This window comes from Panthera onca, chromosome B4, assembly GCF_046562875.1.
Source record: "Panthera onca isolate mPanOnc1 chromosome B4, mPanOnc1 haplotype 2, whole genome shotgun sequence".
Classification (NCBI taxonomy): Eukaryota; Metazoa; Chordata; class Mammalia; order Carnivora; family Felidae; genus Panthera; species Panthera onca.
Genome location: NC_138345.1, coordinates 33,856,018 through 33,878,107, shown reverse-complemented (window position 1 = coordinate 33,878,107; position 22,090 = coordinate 33,856,018). Strand labels below are relative to the sequence as shown.

The window sequence follows — 22,090 nt, the reverse complement described above, 5'->3', positions numbered from 1 at the left end:
AATGGATATTGTTGGCAGGAATGGTCTGGGCATCTGTGGCATCAAACTGGGTACAGTTTTGATATGGTGGAAATAAACAACCGGATTTGGGGTCGGAGACTTTGACTTGAGTCCCAATGCTACTACTTATTTGAGCGACCTTGGGTATTCTATTTCAGTTTTCTGAGTTTTAATTTCCTCAGTTTTCCAGGGGTGATTGTTGTGATTCTCAGGGTTGTTGTAAGGGCTAAATGACTCAATATTTGCGGAATATACTTTGTAAAGAGCTAGACCTGAAGAGGCTGAATAAGGATGTATGCTTAAAAAAAAGACAAAAAAAAAATAACTGAACAAAACCTCTTATGTTTATGAGAAACTGTTATGCAGCATATATTGAAAAGGATATGGAGAAGCCATTTGTTCCTGGGGCAGAGAGTGCTGGTTGGCTAACCATTACCCACTCTCTTATTGTGTGTCATTGACAGAATCCTGATTTTATTTGGGTGGCAATGTTCTCAGCTGTGAACTACATTGCTCAAACTCCTTTGCAAGTGGAGCTGCCCAATTAGGTATAAGAAGAATATTTGGATAGAACTTCTGGTGAAGTTGTTTAATGAGGGCTAACTCATCTGGGAGTACTGCTCTTTTGTTCTGACCACCTTCTACTTCCCGCTCCTGGGAACATGATGTGATGATTGGGGTTCCAGTAACCATTATGTGACTATGATGTAATCTTGAAGATGAAAGCCATTGTAGTAAGGATGGCAGAGCAGAAAGAAGACTTAGTTTCTGATGACCACCAGGACGCTACATCAGCTCAGTGTGCCTATCTTCAGTTTTCTTTTACGTGAGAGAAAAATGAACCCCTACCTTATTTAAGCCGCTATCATTTCAGGTTTCTGTTTCTAGTAAACCCAATTTGTTCCTAAATATATAGAACCCTTCCCAGAGATATTTAGGGATTGAAAAGCCATACCATAGAGCAGGAGTCAGCAAACTTTCCTGTTAAAATATTTCCTAAATATTTTAGGTTTGGGGAGATATAAGGTCTCTGTCTTAGCTACTCTATTGTAGTGCGAAGGCAGCCATAGAAAATATGTAAACAAGTAAGTGTGGCTATGTTCAAATAAAACTTTACGGACACTGAAGTTTGAATTTCATATAATTTCACATGTCATGAAATATTGTTCTGCTTTCTTCAACCATTGAAAAAATATAAAAGTTATCCTTAGCTCACAGATTGCACAAAAACAGGATTTGGACCTCAGGCTGTAGTTTGTCACCCCATACTATACAAGATACAATTTCAGCAAATAAACCAAGGAATAAGCATTGTAAGCATTTATTATGTATTTGTTAGTTATCTTTATGCTTCTGTATGTTTCAAAACTTTCTTGGATATAGAATCGGACCTATAAAGTAATGAGACTAGTTTTTAATTAACATATGAAAAATTACACATTTAAATGAATGTCCTGCTAATGACTTTGAGAAGTAAAAGATCAGTCCCAGTTATGCTGATCACAATATCATGTGAAATTTTATTTGAATATCTAAGACTGGTCTGTTTGTTTGTTGGTTTTTAAGTTTATTTATTTATTTTTGGAGAGGGAGAGACTGTGCAAGTAGCGGAGGGGTAGAGAGAGAGGGAGAGACAGAGAGAATTCCAAGCAGGTACCACACTGCCAGTGCAGAGCTTGATGTGGTGCTGGAACCCATGAAGCTGTTGAGATCATGACTGAGCTGAAACCAAAGGTCAGACACTTAAATGACTGAGCCACTCAGGTGCCCTAAGACTAGTCTTTTTTTTTTTTTAAAGGACTATCTTACTTTATTTTTAAAAAAATTTTTTAAAGTGTTTATGTTTGAGACAGAGAGAGACAGAGCATGAACGGGGGAGGGTCAGAGAGAGAGGGAGGCACAGAATCCGAGGCAGGCTCCAGGCTGTCAGCACAGAGTCCGACGCAGGGCTCGAACCCATGGACCGTGAGATCATGGCCTGAGCCAAAGTCGGACACTTAACCGACTGAGCCACCCAGGTGCCCCAGAACTATCTTACTTTATAACCATACTTTGTAAGATCACATTTCCTGTTGGCCATTCAAGGTGTTAAGCTAGTAAAGACCAATTTGAGGTAGCCTGAAGCAACATGAGGCATGCCAAGGACGCTTTTTCACTTTAGCTGTTGCTGCTTGCAGTGACTGATAAAGGCCATTAATTGGTGATATAAACATGTAGAAATAAACAGAGCAGGCTGAGTCAAGTTTTTGTGGGAAAGACTGAGGGGTGAAACTTACTACTGGGGGCCTGGAGGATTGGTTTTTGAAAAACCATGGTTGTGTTAATTTTTCAGGTGGGAAAGATGCAGTGTTAGTGGAAAAGAGGAGGATGGAGCTTACGAGTTTATATTGAAGAGAGAGGGTTAAGGACACAGACTGTAAAACTTTGAAGTGGTATGGAAAAGGCCAGTTGTGTGTGTGTGTGTGTGTGTGTGTGTGTGTGTGTGTGTGTATCTGTGTAAATTGCCAGAGCCACTGATACTTTCCAAAAAAAATCAAACTCTTCATCCAGCATCAGGTGCAGAGTATTGGGTTGATTAAAATGTTGACTTCCCTTTCAGTAGGTGTGATAATATATATACACACACCCTCTGTATTGTGGATGTGAGAGAGTGTGTGTGCTCAGGGGACGGTGGACAGGAATGTGGAGAGAAGCATGTGTGTGGATGGCAGAGGATGATTTGGGTGTGAATGGTCCAGAAATGGAGTGAGAAGTGGTGTGTTATGTAACTAGGGGTAGGGGTCAGGGAGAGAATGCTTTGATGGGCTTTTAGTTATGCCAATAATAATTGTTTAGCCTCACACATGGTAAGAATAGAACGGGTGCTCTCTCCATCTCAGTCTCTTTCTCACTCTTTTTTTTTTTCTCCCCAGGCAGCTGTGCAAAGATTGAACCATGTGATCCTGAAAGCACAACACTGAAAGCTTCTGACTGTGCCAAGAGGAGAGAGTAGGGAAACAAAGGCCAAAGCCAGGGCCAAAGCCAGCTGCCAGGAACCCCCATCTCCAACAGCAACACAGGAAAATAATAGTGAGGCTCCGTTTACCATCACTCTCCTCCCCAGAGAAGCTCTCTGGATTGGAGATGAAAACTTCCTCCCCAAACCATATCTTCACCCCTTTCCCACCCTTCTGTACTCCCCACTCTTGGGAATGAAGCACCAGGGCTCAGGAAACAAGATGCTTTTTTCTCTCTCCCTGGAGGGACTGAGTGCTGCTATCCCAGGCCCTGCAGAATTCCTGAAGAATTCAGGGCTTAGGGAAAGTGAAGGAGGACCTCTTGAAGCTGAAGCCCAAAAGTTCAATAAGGACTGTATAACTTGAATAGGGGACCAGCTCAGTAAACTATTAGACTTAGGTTGTGTGCAAGGCTAAAACATCTCCAACTGGTTGTGTTCCCATTTCTCTATGCAATGCTTGTCCTGCTCTTGGTTGATGGATTCTGCTAGGAGGCCTTCAGGAGAGAAAAGAAACAATCTCTTCCCTCATTATCTTTTTCTCTTTCTTTACTTCCCCAGACTCACTTTTCTCCCTCCCTCTCTCCCTTCCTCCTTCCCTCTTTCTAAAGTCTTAGTTCTACTGCAGGCCCTTAACCTCGACACTTCAGTTAGACTATTACCAGACTCACAACATACTTCCTAAATAATCTTAAACCAAACCTTTTGACTTTCTTTGATTTTCAAAAAATACTCACTTCCACCTATCCTTTTTCTTGAGGATAAAATGGGGTTTAAAAAGTGACTGATAAAATACTTTAAACACCTATAGAAATATTACTACATAAATAAAGGGACAGATGTCACACATCCTGCTGATAAGTGTGAGAAGGATAGTTGTTAACTATAAAAATATTGGCAGTGTTCAATGGATTATTTTTTTTAAGATGATTTATTTTGAGAAAGAAATAGAGAAATCCCAAGCAGGCCCCACACTGCCAGCATGGAGCCTGATGCAGAGCTTGAACTCATGAACCATGAGATCATGACCTGAACTGAAATCAAGAGCAGCATGCTTAACCAACTGACCCAGTGGGTTATTTTTAATATAGGAAATTGAAGTTTTTCTTCTTAGAAGACATTTATTTTCTAACCTCTACTATTTGTCAGATATCACTGACATCTAATAAAAAAGCCAGGCTTTTATTGACAAGTTGTTTTTGGTTTTCATTTTCATTCTACATCATAAGTTGAACCAACATCAAAATTATTTTTATATGCTTTTCCACAGTGTTAAATTTGGTCACAATCACTCAAATCTTAAATGATATCATGGAATTTACAAGTAAATCTGAAGTGCTATGGGTTTGAGTGGAAATGAAGATCTTGATCTTGCCTTGCACCTTGCTGTGTGCCTGTGAGCAAGTGATTTGGTGTCCTTATCTGTTACATGATATTTAAGGCTTGTGTGGCACTCACAGTCCATTAATCTATAAGCTAATGATTTGGTAAGTCTTTCTTAGAATGAATACAGAATTATGCCATTGAACACCTATACTGACTACCATTTTGCTTCAAGATGGTAACTTACCTTCACAAATTGAACTTAAGGTGTTATCTAGGTGGCATTTAGGAGAGCTTCCAAGTGGTCCCACATCAAAAAATCATTTGTAGAAGGAAGAAGTTACAGACAGATAAACTTGAACGGCCAAATGATTGAGTTAAAATGGAGACCCTTTTTAAGAAAGTTAGTTCTGATCTCCCCACAAACAGCAATGTTCAGGAAATCCTAGGTCTCTCTGGTAAGGTCTTTATTAACCCTTACAATACTTTCCAACAAAGAACATTGATTTAAAAATAGACTATTGGCACATATATAATGTCTTATGTTCTCTGACAATCTTAACCCACATCATCTGGTACTTGGTGCATGTTCTATGTAGATCACATCTCATAATTGATTTTCAAAGAGATGGTGTAGGTGTCATGAAATATAAATAAGCCGATGAGCATAAATAAATAAGAAAAATCTTTTTCTCCAGGACCTGAGAATATTTAATAAATATAGCTCCCAAATCTCCAGCATGTGTCAGTACATTTAAGAATCTATGAAGCAGGGGCACCTGGGTGGCTCAGTTGGTTGCATGTCTGGCTTTGGCTCAGGACATGATCTTGCAGTTCAAGAGTTCAAGCCCCACATCAAGCTCGCTCCTGTCAGCACAGAGCCCACCTTAGATATTCTATCCCTCTCTTTCTGCCTCTCCCCCACTTGCGCTCTCCAAAAAAAAGAAAGAAAGAAAAAGAATCCAGGAAAGAAATGACAGATCTAGGACCACACAGGGAGCCAGAAGCACAACTAGAACAGACATGCACAGTAGTGACTTGCTCTTGCTGCTGGTTTACATTCCCTTACTCCTTGGAAATCATGTGGTGTCTGGAGCAATTCTTTCAACCCTCTTAGAACCCATTCCTTTTCCAAAGGGATTAGTTCCTTCCTTCCAATGGCAAACAGAAGGCTTTCTGCCTTTCTCCATTTACGGATCTTGGCAATCACCAAGTGGAGCTCACTTGTTATTATTAGATCAAGCTCCTTGAACCCCTATTATCTCACCCTGATTCCTCTTACTCATCTCCTTTACCAACCCTTCAATTTTTATCTGTATTATTATATTGCCTTTAATGGAGTCCCCTTCCTGTCCTCCCTCATATTCTAAGTGCTTCATTTGCTTCACTTTTATAGGATTTTCAAAGCCACTTTTGTTTCTTACTACCACTCCTGAGCCTGGGAAGTTAGATAGGTCCCTAGAAAATATTCATCTCGAGGGCTCAGGCAAAGAAGGCAAGGAAGGCAACATCTAGAGTGAGAAAGGTGGTGAGGTGTGGTTTTCACATAGGAGGCCTGGGTCACAGCCCTTATTCCCAGCATATAGAACCCAAGGAAAATGTACTTTGCAGAGGGCAGGGCAGATGAAATCCACAGTCCTTTGTGAGCACATCGTGCTTTTAGGCTGTGATAACTTCTCTAATTGAGTGGATCACAACCACTTGGAGGACACAGGGTAGATAACCAAATTTGTCTGACTTCCAAATTATCTGATAGCCTGAGACAAGATCATAACACAGAGGTGTATGAAGGAATAGTAACTTCAGAAGTTCTGAAGTGACCTGGACTGGGCTTCAGCCTGCTAGGAAGTGATTCCAGGAGGCCCTTGTACCATCCCAGAGTCTGAAAGTATGGGCTGTGTGTTGTACCATGTGTAACTAGGGACATTTTACCTATAGAACGTTACTGGAAAAGCTTTCCAAACATTCAGTTTTATCCTGTATGGGCTGCAGGTAGCTGAACGGGGAGTTAGGGGATTCAGATAGGGGAGAAGGGACCAGAAGAACCCTTGCCCTTAGAGAGTCTCAGTAGCAGCATGGTGGCAGGCAGCCAGGGAAGGGCAAGCAAAAGGCAGGATTTGAGTTGCCTTTTAGGGAAGCAGCCTTACAAGCAATTCCAGTTTAAAAAACGACTTTGGATCCTTCTGCCTTGAACACTGTAAGGAACACATTTTTGGGGTTTAGCCATAAGTCTTTCCACTTACTCCTTAGCCTGACACTTAAGAGAGGCAGTAGAGTCTCTTATGACCCTTTTGCTGGGGTAGGTCCCAAGGGCCTCAGAGAAGGTCAGGACTCAAGAGTTGGACTAGGCTGATAATTATTGATAACAAAACAGACTGTTCTATTGTGCAAGGAACAAAAATGTGGGCCCCATTGTCAAGGGAAAAAGATGTGGCTGGATTTCAGCATGACCTCTTTGGTTATTATCTTTCTGCCAGAATCTTTCAGAATTAGCACTTTCCCATATGCCCTGCAAATGAAGATGTTAGGAATAGGAAAGCCAATTAAGATTGAAGAAACCTTCTCTGCTTCAGAAGACAATACTTGTCCCCCTCTCAAAAAAACCAAACAAACCAAAACAAAACCCAGAAGTCTGTTGAATTCTGCTATTGTTGCTGCTGCTGACATAGGATGGCTCATGCCATCCTTTGTCTTTAGACAAAGCAGGTGAATCAGCTCTATGTTATTAGAGCTGTCTTGGGGCAATATGCATGATAAAGATGGATACAAAGCCCAGGGATTATAGGTAATAGAGGCCTCTGGTTTGGGGATGATTGAGTTCCTATAACCTGTCTTTCAAGGCTGAGCTCAGACTACTTCCACTGGGAGGCCATCCTTTATGCTTCCAGCACACAACAAATTCCATTTCCTCTGAATTTGGTAGCATGCTTTTCCATAATATGCTCTTTTGGTTCCAAATTGAATTATTTTTTTTGTCCTCACATTATTTCATTTACTAAAAACTTTTCTCTTTATCCAGACTGCACACACCTTGTCCCCCTCTGTACTCCCCAAGTATGTAGTGCAGTGCTAGACGTCTACACAGCAGCTACTCACCACTCAACTGAGAATAAATAACTGGAACACACAGCAAAACCAACCTTGTATCCTTTGAGGCAGTTTGAGATACCAATGTTTCTTCCACCTGCCAGACTACCTTCCTAGTGAGCTCATCCCCCCACTTTGGAGAAGACAAGTTCATACTCCTGACTCTCATTTTAAGTCTCCTGCACCCCTTCCCTGCCCTTCATACTAGATAATGACCTTGCCTCATATTTCATGGAGAAAATTGGTGTGGTCGGAGGAGAACTATCTCCTCCACACACTCTCCTCTCTGGTCCGAATGCATTTGTACCACACAAGCAGAATCTCTTTGTTTCTGCAGCAGAAGTGTCCTTGCTACTATCTGAGGTCAATCTTCTACTTGGACTCTGGGAATCATTCCTGGTCTCTGCTGTGCACCCTGCTGCTTCCCTTTCTCTCCTAAATTTTCAAATATTTCTCTCTCTCCTCCTCATCACCATTTGCAACTAAAAAGAAAAAAACACTGCCTTACTATTAATATCAATCACTTATATCATGCTTCTTATTCTGAGACAGGAACTGTTCTAACTGCTTTATACATATTTACTCATTTAATCTTCACATCAATCCAGGAAGGTAGTAGGTACTATTATATTATAAAGATGAGGAAACTAAGGCATAAAGTTCATCAAGTTCTCTTGGTATGCAAGAGAGAATGTAGAGTAGTAATCTCAAAGTTAATAAGTCTAAAACAGAATACTTGACTCCTTCCCATTCCAAACCCATTTATTTCCTAGTCTTCCCCGTCTTATTAAATGAAGACACAATTTACCCTGTTGCTAAGGACAAAAACCCAGGAGTCATCCTTAACTCTTTGCTTTCTCTTACACCTTACAATGAATCTTCCTATTTTTTTAATCTTCAAAATGCATTTCACAATGGACCACAACTAACTGTTCCACTGCCTCCACCCAGATCTAAACCACTACCCTCTCTCTTCCTGGGACCCAAACCCCTACCTAGTCTTCCTTGTCTCCATTCCTGGTCTCCTCTGGCATGGTCCATTCTCTAATAGCAGCCTGAGTGATCTTTCTAAAATGGGTATGTGTCACAGCATTCCTCTCTTTAAGATATTCCCCAGAATTCAAATTCCTTTCCATTGTCCACAAGGCCCTGCATAAGTGGTCCCGCCTGCTTGCAGACACTTTTCTCTTCTCCCTTTGGCTCTTGTTGCCCACTATGCTATTGCCCTACTTGCCTTCTTTATGTCCTCTGAATATGCCCAACTCTTTTCTGACTAAGTGGCTTTCCATTCCATGTTCCCTCTTTTTGGAACACTTTCCCCTGTTGCCTAACTGCCTCCTCACCTTTCAGGTTGCAGCATCTGGTCAGTCAGGCCTGCCCTAACCTCCTGAGCTAAAGAATCCCTCCAATCATCCTCTATCTCTATTTTGTGTTCTATATAGCACTTACCAGTATGTAAAATGATCTCATATATTCATCATTTATGTTGTCTGCCTCCAACTATCCCCCAGTCTCCCACACCCAGCTCCAAATGTAAGCTCTTTGAGGGAGAGACTGGTCTTGTTCATTGCCATATTCCCAAATGTCTAGAACTCTACTTGGCATGTAGCAGGGACTGAATATTTGTGGAGGACTCCAGCCCTTCTCCTGCTCCTGTCTGTATAGTGAGTGTCTTTCAGAGAAAAAGGAAGTCCCTGGGAAGTGGAGGCTAGGGATTTGTTCAGCCTTTCCCCTCCCATAGGCCTATGTCCAACTCATGGCCATCTGCTTCTTCCTGTTTTTGACTCCATTTGTTCAGTGTGGGTAAGCCACTAGCTAGTTTGTTGCTGGGAGTAGGGGGTGGGTAGAAAAGGTGGGGGCCAGCATGTCAGCGAAAACACAGACTACAGTTCAGGTTCATGGTATGAAGTCTTAATGACTTCAGCTGTATTTAATTAAAAATGGAATGGCTTATTGGAACGCAGACCTTGTGGGCCAGTAATCTGATTTCTGCTCTCATTTCTGTTCTCTTCCAAGCTTCAATTAAGGGAGCAACAAAAGATCCCTATCATGAGCCATGTGTGGTGATCTCATCAGCTAAGACAAATATTTTTTTTCTGGCTATATTTATAGAACTCTTTCTTGTTTCCTTGGACAATCCTAGCTGACATTATCTTGTTTACCTTTGTTTCATCTAGATTTGCATTTGGGGGAAGCTTTTTATCTGTTGCTCTTCGCTGCCTTGGATTTCTAATTCTTCTGTTTTTCTTCTCTTAGCTTTCATCTATGGGGCTTGCTTACTTGCTTATTTATTATTTATATTTTAATTTTAATGTTTTTTTTAAATTTATTTTTGAGACAGAGAGAGACAGAGCATGAGTGGGTTAGGGGCAGAGAGGGAGACACAGAATTGGAAGAAGGCTCCAGGATCTGAGCTGTCAGAACAGAGCCTGATGCAGGGCTCGAACTCATGGACTGTGAGATTATGACCTGAGCTGAAATCAGACACTCGACCGACTGAGCCACCCAGGCGTCCCTATATTTTAATTTTAATTCCAGTTAGTTAACAGTGTTATATTAGTTTCAGGTGTACATTATAGTCTATGGGGCTCTTTTAAACTCACTTTGTACTTTCCAGTTACCAAGGCGGTAGGTAGTATTAATAAAAAAGTAGACAACATTGGTTCCAGATCAGTGCAGTGTGATGACTATTCTTAGTAGTGTCTTGTTGCCTCCTCAGAGGAGGGTGGGACTTGGTATTCCTTTTCCCTTTCTGCTAGTCATGTGTTTCCTGATGTCAGGCCCTTTCTTCATCCATAACCAGGTGAAAAGTGCAGACTATGCCTACAGACCTCTGGACTAATGCCTGACTACTTTCTGGGGGCATCTGACCCTGCATATGGTCCCATAGTGAATCATGAGTGTCGTGTGGGGACCTACTTGCCCAGCAACATTGTCTCTTTCTCAGGGGCCAGTTAACCTAGGTATTGTCAGGGACAGGAGAACGGGACCCTGCAAGTGGAGAAAGACTGTGTGTAAGCTGAATTCTGTTCCCGTAGTCTGGGAATGGCTGTCAAGGATGCAGAAAGACAGCATGGTCAAATCAAGCAAAACAGTGCTGTGCAAGGAGCTTGTCTTTGGTGCCTCTCAACTTCTTAGTTATAACTGTATTTTCTTTCTGACAAATGACTTCTCAACTATGCATTCTCAATGGGTACAATACTGCCCCCAAGCAGGGAGCTTTGTACTTGGGGAACTGGAAAGACCACACTCCTCTTGGGTATAAAGGAAGCACTGATATACATACAATACACAAACAGATGTATGGTGTATTTGTGGTATTCACATTTCACGGAGGTGGGGTGGGTGGGGGGAGCAATGATGATCACAAAGATGTTTAAACACACTCTTTAAGGTGTGACAATAAGGTTGTCATTCCAGTCTCCTGCTCTTGCCTTTCTTTCTCCTGAACAAAACTTTGTTTTCAGCATAGAATCTAAAACACTTTCCCTCCAAGTTATAAATGGCTGGTAAAAGCTTAAGATAGCATCTCTCACAGAGATGTTTGCCCAGTAATATCTCTGACAGCACCTTCAGATAAAAAGGGATGATGCTCTAGCTGTGGAACTGTAGGTTGGAGCAGGCAGATAAAATGCTGCTTCTGGAAAAACCTGGATTCATTGACCATAGTTTCTTAAATTAAAAATTTGGACACATTGTCTGCTGATAGATTTTCTTTTAAAATTGATTTTAGATGTAAGAAGCTTTTCCTTAGGTGTAATTTAGAAATAGAAATGTTGGGGGTGCCTGGGTGCCTCAATCAATTGAGTGTCTGACTCTTGATTTTGGCTCAGGTCATGATCTTGTGGTTTGTTAGTTGGAGCCCCATGGTGGGCTCTGTGCTGTCAGCTCAGAAGCTGCTTGGGATTCTCTGTCTCCCTCTCTTTCTTCCCTCTCCAACTCACACAGGCACACACACACTCTCTCTCAAAATAAATTTAAAAAAATTGGGGCGCCTGGGTGGCTCAATCTGTTAAGCACCCAACTTCGGTTTAGATCATGATCTCACGGTTCATGAGTTTGAGCCCCCACATCGGGCTCGTGTTGACAGCTCAGAGGCTGGAGCCTGCTTTCAGTTTTGTGTCTCCCTCTCTCTCTGCCCCTCCCATGCTTGTACTCTGTCTCTCTCTTAAAAATAAATAAACAATTTAAAAATTAAAAAAAAAGAAAAGAAATAGAAATGTTGGCACTTTTACGATAATTTGATGGTTTGTGGCAAACCAGAATAAACTTCTTGAAGTCAGGATAATTCTGAAAATTCCAGGACTTGTGATTATGGAGACATGGGCCTTCTCAGTGTCTCTGAAATCAGGGCTTCTGGTTTTGCACAGTTTTACTTTGCAAAAAGCAAAGGATCAGTACTTAACTGATCTACATAAAGGCAAGAGTAACTGTGGTGTGTGTGTGTGGGAAAGGGGAGGCCTTTTGCTGTCTAGATGCTCTTTCTGTCCTTTCTCTTGTTCGAAGGCAGTAGCCATGAGCCTCACAGTGCTTGGTTTGCTCTGTGGACACACCCAGCTGGACAGGGTAAGTCTCAAGGTCCATGAAATCATCCTTCCACTATTCTTTTCTTTTTTCATTTTATTTGATTTTTATTTTTTTCATAAGTGTACTTTTTAATCCCCATCCCTTATTTTCCCCATCCCCCTACCCACCTCCTCTCTGGTAACCATCAGTGTGTTCTTTATAGTTGAGAGTGTATTTCTTGGTTTTTTTTTCTCTCTCTCTTTTTTTCCTTTGCTCATTTGTTTTGTTTCTCCAATTCCACATATGAGTGAGGTAATGTGGTATTTGTCTTTCTCTGACTTATTTCACTCAGAATTATACTCTCTAGCTCTATCCATGTTGTTGCAAACAGCAAGATTTCATTCTTTTTTTGTGGCTGAGTAATATTCCATTGTATATATATAAACCACATCTTCTTTATTCATTCATCTATTGATGGGTACTTGGGCTTCTTCCATAGTTTAACTGTTGTAAATAATGATGCAATAGGGGTGGATGTATCCCTTTAAATTAGTGTTTATACCAAGTAGTGAAATTATTAGATCATAGGGGAGTCATCTTTCCACTATTCTTTTTTTTCCCTTCATTCTCCCACTATTCTTGAATTTAACCAGAATCTTACTGGTGACCCATGTCTAGTTTTGACTCTAAAAGTGAAAGAGAGAATGGGAACAATTGGATAGGGTCTGCATAAGAGCAAATAAAATGACTGAATGCTTGGAAAACAGATCCTATGTAAAATGCAATTAGAATCGTCTAACTTGGACCACAGAGGGCAGAAGGAAGAGATTATTTATATGGGGACTAATGATAAATTCTTCTCATTTTCTGTCTTTTTGGATGCAGATGAGATATAAACAGTGCTCATGCTTTATTTATTTCTCTGCTGAGAATCAAAAGAAATTGGGCTTGATTTGCAATGCAGAGATATAGGGTGAATGAATGTAAAGGAAAAATCCCAGATATTGGTCCTTAGGGTGCTTGGTTTTCTTTCTTTCTTTCTTTCTTTCTTTCTTTCTTTCTTTCTTTCTTTCCTTCCTTCTTTTTTTGGAATGTGTGAAAAAAGCAAGGCTCCTCAGGAATGGTTTTGCTACTGTGGAGCTAGTTAGTATTTTCTAGGTACCTGTGAACTAGGACCTTGGTAGGACCCTGTAGAAGCCAGAGGATACTATGATACTATACTGTTTAAGGAAAGGTCCTGATTTCAGAATTAATTATTCTGATTTTTTTCATTCCTGAAGGTTAAACACATCACAGTCAAGTGAGTGGAAGGAAGATGTGAGCACTTATTCTGCATTTTCCATTCACTAACTTTCTGATCTTGGACAATCCATAGCTTCTTCATTTATAATGAATGATGGCTGATGATGATGGTTTTCTTCTTACTTCATAGGTTATTTATTATTATTATTATTTTGAACAAAAACAAATTGATTTTAGGAATTTCTTTTTGCTCTCACATGCTATCTCTTGCTCACTTGCTCTCTTTTATTATTTTTGTTTGTTTTTTCTACTTTTCATAGAAGTTGGTTGCAAGTTGTAAACATGTTTTTAAATTAGGAATTAAGATAAAGTGTAGTACTCATTCTGTTACAGAGTGCCAAGACTTCTACTTGTGGTTGTCTCACTTCATAGGTTTTTAAGTGTGTCAAATAAGACAAAAAATATGACAGTGTTTTATAAACTCTTGAATGCTATATATAGTAACTTATTAATTTGGATAAACCATACTTTAGGTCTTGATCAAAGGTATTTCCAGTTGAAAGTGTTGACTGAACCTGAATTTTCAGGTTTGAATTTCAAAACCTGTGAAATCCATCCATTTGAACATCCTTCTGTCTGCCCATCTACCCATCACTCAGAGAGTATCTACTATGTGGTAGATACGGGATGCAGTGATAAATCAGATATTGTGCCTGGATTTAGGGAGGCAGATGACACTCTAGTGAGGGCAGATGGAGAAGTCAACAGGTATGATAAGCTCTGATCTGATCAGGCAAAAGGTGCTATAGAAAGAACCTCACCTGGGGCCCCAGATCCAACCTTATGAGAGTAGAGGGAAACTTCTAAGAGGAAGTGATAACCTAAACCAAATGAAGAACAAGTGAGGTGGGAGGTGGTCTCTCTGGTCCAAGGGAGAATGGGTACAGACTCAAGAAAATGAAAGCTTGGTGAACTTGAAGAACTGCAAGTAATGTTAAAGGCTATACATTGCCATGCAGGAGGGCAGGCAAGATGGGATGCATATTTACCAGAAGCCACATCACAATTGGTTTGTCTACCTAGCTAAGGGCTTGACCTTGAGAGCAAGACAGCCACTGACAAGTTTTTAAATAGGGAGTGTGGGATGCCTGGGTCGCTCAGTCAGTTAAGCATCTGACTTTGGCTCAGGTCATGATCCCATAGTTCATCTCACAGTTCATGAGCTCGAGCCATGCATCAGTTTCTCTACTGTCAGCACAGAGCCTGCTTCGTATCCTCTGTCTCCCTCTCTTTTTGTCCCTCCCCTGCTCTATCTCTTTCTCTCAAAAATTAACAAAAATATTTATAAAAAATTAGGGAGTGTTGAGATCAGTTTGAAATTTTAGAAATGTCACACCTATGCACCTAAAATTTTTTTAATGTTTATTTATTTTTGAGAAAGATACAAAGCACAAGTGGGGGAGGGGCAGAGAGAGAGGGAGACACAGAATCAGAAATGGGCTCCAGGTTCTGAGCTGTCAGCACAGAACTGAGCTCAGGTCCTGACTCGGGGCTCAAACCTGCAAACCATGATATAACCTGAGCTGAAGTCAGATGCTTAACCGACTGAGCCACTCAGGTGCCCCACACCTATGCAATGTAGAGGATGAACTGAAGGGGACAGGATTTTTCATGAAGACTGGTAAGGAAACTGTTGCAGCAATTCAGGAAGGAATAAATGTAGACTGGGAAAAGGTAGGTGACCAAGAGCTAAAATGATGCAATGAAGTATAGACATTAGTACAGTGGGAATAAGGAGTGTGGAAGCAAGAAAGGTGGAGGTGGAGATCACAGAGTGGGAGATAAACAGTTGTTGATGATGGCCTGGACTAGGGTGTAGTCTTGAAGATGGAAGCTGGAAGTGAGTAGGGATGAAGGTCATTGAAAGTGAGGTCAAAGACCTGGGAAGCTTCTCTGATAGCTTTTAAAAAATTGTGGTAAAATATACAAAACATAAAGTTTACCCTCTTAATCATTTTAAAGGTAATAAATGCATCATATTAAGTGTAATAAGTATTTTGATTGGCCTTAAGTATATTCACATTGTTGTGCTACCATTACCACCATCCATCCACAGAACTTATCTTGCAAAACTGAAACTCTGTACCTGTTAAACACTAACTCCTCATTCTCTGCCCCCCACCCAGACCCTGGAAGCCACCATTCTACTTTCTGTCTTTATGAATGTAACTATTTAAAATGTCTCATATAAATGGAATCATTACAGTCTTTGTCCTTTTGTGACTGGCTTATTTCATTTAGCATAATTTCCTCCAAGTTCATCTGTCTTGTGGCATGTGTCAGAATTTCCTTCCTTATTGTAGGTACTCCTATCCCTTTTAAGCTTTGGATTATGGCCTACAATAAGAAATACATTTTACATCATGACTAGTATACATGTATATATTATGTTATTAAAGTAATACATTATTAGTATATGTTACATGATAATATATATATTATTGAAATAAATGTTTTACACCAAACTACCACTTCTACATGTGACATTTTATTTTATTATATTTCCATTCTGTTTCTTAAAAAAAATTCTAGTCACAATCCTCTAAATCAATTTCATGACACACTAATGGGTTGTGATTCTTAGTTTGTAAATAATTGGTCTGTTTGACATTGAAGTTACCCAGGATGATAGGAAGACTTGGCATAAAGTAGAAGACTAGAAGTTTGGTGCCAAAGTCTTCAATGGATAAGGAGGGCCTAATACACACCTTCTTCATGCATTTATCTTCATGAATGGCCTGTAATTTCAGCACAATCTAGTAAGTAAAGGTCTAAACTATCAATATATTTCTGGTATAAACAGGATAATTCATGGATTTGCTGATTTTTCCAATGGTCTCCAGCTGGCATGGTTTTTTTGCTTTGACTTATTCACTATCAATGACCATTTCACTCTGTTTTTCTATCATTGGGAAAAAACAAGTAAACTGCCCTTCTTCATATTCCTAGATCCTCACAATCTGATCTGGGAAAGAGGAAGGTGGGGGGGGGGGATCCTTGGAAACAGGTGACTGTGGCCTCCAGACCCTGTCGTGCTTCCAAAGTCTCCAGCTGTTTCACAGCTGCAAGAATCCCCCAAAGGGAGAGGCAATGTCCAGAGGAGATGGTGGGGTGGAGTTTAGGATCTGGGGGATATGCCTTGCCAAGAGATGAAAGTAGGATCCAGGGAACAATGAAGCTCAAAGGTTAAGTCTCCCACTGAGTGTCTGTGCAATGAGAGGAGAACAGGGGCAACTTGATATTGTGATGCCCAAAGGATTTCACCATTGTCTCCCTGGGTCATCACACTCCCCAGCTATTTCTGTTAAACATTAACACAAAGTGTCAGAAGAGTTTTACCCTTATTAACTAGCTAATCTCTGTGGTATTCCCCCCGGGATGAGGTCAGAAAGATTGCCATTTTGATTGCAATGAAAAAATAAGCAAGGACAAGGAGGGAAATCACAGATAAAAATTCATATATTCATCAAATATTCACTGGGCAATCACCACATGCCATGTGCTGCATTAACTGTTGAAGATAAGATGTGAACAAGACACAGTCTCTTCCGTCTACTGTTGACCTAAGATGTGGGGGCGGGAATGAGCAGACCACGCATTTTAAGTTAAGGGCATGGAGTTTGCAAACGTCCAGTGATAAGAAAGAAAATTCAGAAAAATGGAATTGAGATTGTTTATATCAGGAGTGGACAGCTAGATAGGGTGATCTTGCCAAGTTGAGTGATTTGGACAATGAGAATCACAGAGAACCCTCACAGATGCCTAATACTTAGTGCATTTTATATTTAATAACTTAGTAAGGTCATTGGAGTGAACATTTACTTATCCTAATCCCTCTATCCTTATCCCTCATCCCCTTTCCTTGATAAAGGAACTGGGAATCAGAGAGTAAGTAATTTGTTTAACCAGAAAGAGAATCTGGATATTCTGATCCAGGCTAGGGCTCTCTCCACTACTTAAGGACACTTCCTCAGATCCAGAGTCTGTTCTCCAAACTGCTTTTCCTGCATAGCACTTTGAGTTCTGGCTTTGTTAGGATAAACTGCCTGAACTAGAAAAAAGGATATCTTGGGCTTTACATATAGTGGTCTTCGGAGGCAGCACTGTATGTGACATGCATGAGTCTGATGGACATTGAGAACTTCCTTTCCTTCATTACATTGTCATGCCCTCCCTCCCCTGCCCCAAATCACTGACTTTTTTCCCCTGGAAGGAAACTTGAGAGATGGAGTGGTGTAGTAAGGTGGTTTTGGTGTCACATTTCTGGGCTAGAATTTTGGCTCAGGAATTTGTGAGCTAGTAACCTCAGGCAAGTTTCTTAACCTTTCTGAGGGTCACTGAAGGATAGTAATAACCCCTTAGCAACATTGTTTGTACAATTAAACATAGCTCATTGGCTGACACTAGAAATGGGAGAAAGAGCTGTTATTACCAGGGAGTCCAAAGCCTTTGCCATTTTGTCTGAGGGTCCTGGCCCTGTACCCTCTCTGCTGACAGGTCAGGTTCCACAGAGATTACTCACTTAATCCAGGGCATCCTGAACATGGAAAACCATTGTTCAGGGGATCCAAGAGGCTCACAGTATTGCCTCATTGCATCCTGACCTAGTGGATCCCCTCCTTTAGGGGTGGCACTTTCCCATCTTTCCCTCACTACCTAATTTATCAAAAATAGCCTCAACGAATGGAATTTGTGTCCCAGCAAGGCCACAGCCAGCCCTGAGCATGGAGTTCCAGGAAAGGAAGGACTTCCAGGAGTCTTGCACTCTCCCAGCCCTGATTCCAGGCAGACACTTCCTATAGTGGAAATTTGTTAAAACTATGAACACATCAAAGAGGCTCTTGCTAATATCTAACTTCATTTCCCTTCCAGCCTAATCCTTCCACCACCCAAAGAGCTCTCCAAGATGGGACAGCATAGTCCAACTAAGTCTCCTCTCAGTTTTCCAAGCTAAATGCTGATAATCTCAGCTTCTATGTTTTTGCTTGCAAAAATCTTATTTTTCACACTGGATTCATTTCTCACATCTAGACTCTCTCTGAGGTTTTGTATCCCTCCTATGTTCAGGTAGGAGCTGAGGTGGGTGGGGGTGGAGGTTAATCCAATACAGTTTGGAGAGAGTGCCAGAAGCTAACATTCTCCTGATTTAGGCAGAGGAGGAGGAAGAAATGGAAGGTTGACATCCAAGAACACAAGATGATCTCTTTTTGGTAATCCAGAAAGACACTAGTGTTTTCTTATTCCAATGAATAATAATGGGGAGCCTCAGGGTAAAGGGTGGCCAGATGTGGGGGTGATAACTGGGTGGGGGTTGGGGGAAGGGAGAGGGGAGGACTTGAAAGTATGAGTGAAGAATTTTCCAGGAAATGGGTATGTTAGTTAATAAGACAGTCGGCTGGCCTGGAAAACTGAGACCACGGCCTTAATTCTTACTTCACTGGTAGAGAACTCATTAGGCCAAGGAATCCTGGCCATTCAGTCATTCAACAAATGATCACCACCAGTTCACTGGGTTAGAAGTTGGAAATATAGAAATAAAATACATAGCTCTTTATCCTGAGGGAGTTAATAGTTTAGTGGGGGATTCATTTAAGTAAACAGACAGCTAGTGTGCTATAGCACAGCTAAGTACAGGATGCTACAAGAATACAGATGGGGAGGCACTTAATCTACCTGAGAGAGGTGAAGAGGGATTTAGGAAAACCTCCTCAGAGGAGATAATTGAGCTGAACTCTGGAGGGTTAGTCTAGTCTAGGAGGTAGGAAAGGGCTTCCCAGAAGAGGGAAGAGTAGGGCAGGGCATGGCAGCTGTATTTGCAGCTCTTTGACAGTTGTATTTAGTGCAGGAGTTAAAGGGCAATACTATTCCAAATGCAACGACTATATGGGAAGGGAAGAAAGAGGAGATCCTGGAGAGGTAATGCTGTTGGAATTTGGGTACGCGGCCCATTTTGTATTTACTGGGTCTGCCGTGTCCGAGGGAGTGTGGAAACTCAGTGTGATAGCCCAAGAGAATGTTTTATTGCTACTACTTATTATTGAGAATGTAAAATGGATCAGTATGGGCAGAGAACATATCAATCCCAAACATACCACCTTGTGCCCTTTCCTGGGGAAGCATGCACACATGCAACATTTTGCTGTTCCCGGTTCATGCAAATTCCCTTCTCTGTCTGGCTTTTGAGGGTTGAGGGAAGAAGAAGGCACAGAGAGGAATGCCATTTACTTTGAGTTTATTCTGCTTTGACCTGTTGCAAGAGCACCATGGTTTCCCCAAATTCAGGTAGAAGGAAACAGTTGGGAGACTCCTTGGTGAGGTGCTTAAGTAGGCATACAACTTATCCTACACACCCAGTAACTGGATGGTCAAGCTAACTGCCTCAGGGTCTGGGTCTTCATTAGAACTCCCAAAACCATAGTTCGGCTCAGCAGCTTGCTGCCCTACTGAGGCCCACAGACTAGCAGTACCATGATATCCTGCAGGAGAATGATCACAGGCTCTACTAATGATCACAGCAATTCTACTAATTCTACTTGCAGCTCAGCTACCTGAGCAATCCTTTTCTCCCCTCTTGTAACCCTTCTTCTCCTAGTTCCCTTACTTCCCTCTTGTGTTCCACTGGGCAAAAGAATGACCCAAATTAAGTGCTTCTTCCCTTGGCTCCTTTTTTCTTTTTAAAGTTTATTTATTTTGAGAGAGACAGAGACAGTGCAAGGGGGAGAGGGGCAGAGACAGAGGGAGAGAGAGAGAATCCCAAACAGGCTCTGCACTGCCAGCACAGAGCCCAACTTGGGGCTAGATCCCACGAACTGCAAGATCACGACCTGAGCTGAAACCAAGAGTTGGATGCTTAACTGACTGAGCCACCCAGGTGCCCCTCCTTGCCTCCTCTTTTAATCCCTCTTTTTTTCCATTCTCCTTCCAGTTCTTCATCAGCCAATTCTCCTCATCCCTGTTGATTCTGCAGCTAGTTCAGCTAGGCTTTAATCTTAAAGGTGATGGAAGCTACTGAAGCACTATGTGTCATCTGTGGGCAGGTTGGTATTTATCCTCCAAAATGTTAATCAGGGCCTCTGCTATTGTGCAGCTCCAGAGAACACCATTTGCCTCATGGCCTATGTCATACAATAGGGGGCGCCTTTCACATATGGTACAATGTAAATGGTGCCCTCTGGAATTGTGCAACTCAGTTGCCTTTCAATGTGGGAATCAAAAGCCTGGAAAGCAACAAGTGTCTTAGAGGAAAATGTCGGCCCCTGGTGAAGACCAGATTCTTTGGATATTTCAAGTCTGTGAATAATGCCTCTGCGCATTCAAATCTCCCAATTACTGTTAACCTGAGATTCAGAACTTTCTGCCATAGAGACCTTAAATGTTTCCAATTCTTCCTCTCCAACCTCACCATCCACTACTCCCCCATATGACCACATCTATGGCAGACTGATGATCTGAACGTGCAATGTGCCATTCTGACTCCACACCTTGCCCCTGGAGTTCCTTCCAGCTGGAATGCTTTCTCTCTAGATCCAGTTCCTATTTAATTATTGACACTCAGCTTGCATCCCATTCTGCTGGGAAGCCTTCCTTGTCCATCCCAGTTCAGTGATCTCTCTCCTTTATTCTCCAAACTCCTTTACAGGTCTGTTCCCTTCATCTGGCACTTTACATCAAGTTATAACAAACTACTGCTAAAAACTACTGGTAAAATTTGTTTCCCAATTAGAACTTAATTCACACCTTGTGCCTTATAAGGCCCTGTGTGATTTGACGCCAGACTAGTTCTCTGACTTCATTTCTTCCTGCTCTAGTCTTCATCCACTCCCCTAATTTAGCTGCACTGGCTTGCTCTCAAACTCACCAAGTTCATTTCCATCTCAAGGCTCTGCACTCACTGTTCCCTCTGCTTGGAGGACTCTTTCCCCAGACATCCCCAGACATACCAGACAGTAAAATCTACAAGGGTAGAAGCTTTTTCTTTTGGTGTATTCACCATTGTATTCCAAGTGGCTTGAACAGTGCCTGGCCTAAGGCAGGTAATCAGTAGATAACTAAATGTTGGGTGAAAAGTATAAATAATAGACTGCCTTGCATTGTTTCTTTCTTCCCTTTGCTTCATCTTTCCCTTTGTATTTACCCCATCCCTTAATCGTAAGCATCCTGAGGACAGAAATCTGGTCTTATGATTTATTTCCCCCTCATCGTCTAGCCCAGTGCCTTGAGTGTCGGTGCTTTAGTAAGTGTTTGTTGACAGAATGAGATAGAATGAGGAAAGAGTTCTTTCAAGCCTCTCCCACCAGGCGGGCTCAGCAGCCTCCAAAGCAGAAAACGGAGTAACCCTTGTCCTCCCAGGGCTGCTTGTGCTTGGGTTTAGCAAGCTGGCCACCAGCCCTAGCCTCAGGAATGTCTGTTCCTATCACAGCAGAGCTATTCTTCACTGGGAATTTCCTTCTCACCACCACCACCATCACCTCTGAGCTGGTTGGACTCAGACAAAGGGTATCTGACCACCCACCTAGAACTGAACCATTCCTGTCAGCACATATCTAATCTTAGGAAAAAAATAGGATTCTGCTACAGTAACTGCTTGGTTTACAGAGTTAAATCTTCTAGCAAGATTTATTAAAAGATCATGACTTTGGCTGCTATATTTCAAAGACCGGGCAGACATTTAGGTGACAGAGTTAAATAATCCAAACTTACCTCATACTCCCTCTTTCTCTCCCTCTCTTTCAAGGGTGAGCATTCTGTTCTTCCAAAACCCAGTCCTTCTCCATATTTGGAAATCTGGAATGGGCACTAGGGGCACAGCCCTGTCTCTTCTTGGTGTCTGCTGGGAGCTGTAGTTCCCAATGAGTGACGGCTGCTTTTTTCTGGCCA

General features: G+C 41.6%; 1 long non-coding RNA gene across 1 annotated transcript; it reads left to right on the top strand.

The window, feature by feature from the left end:
• Positions 1–743: 743 nt before the first annotated feature.
• On the top strand, positions 744–20,252 carry LOC132660384 (uncharacterized). Its single transcript, XR_009601746.1, has 3 exons — positions 744–826; positions 2,913–3,069; positions 20,139–20,252. It is a non-coding gene; the product is annotated as an uncharacterized LOC132660384 (long non-coding RNA).
• The last annotated feature ends 1,838 nt before the right edge of the window (positions 20,253–22,090 follow it).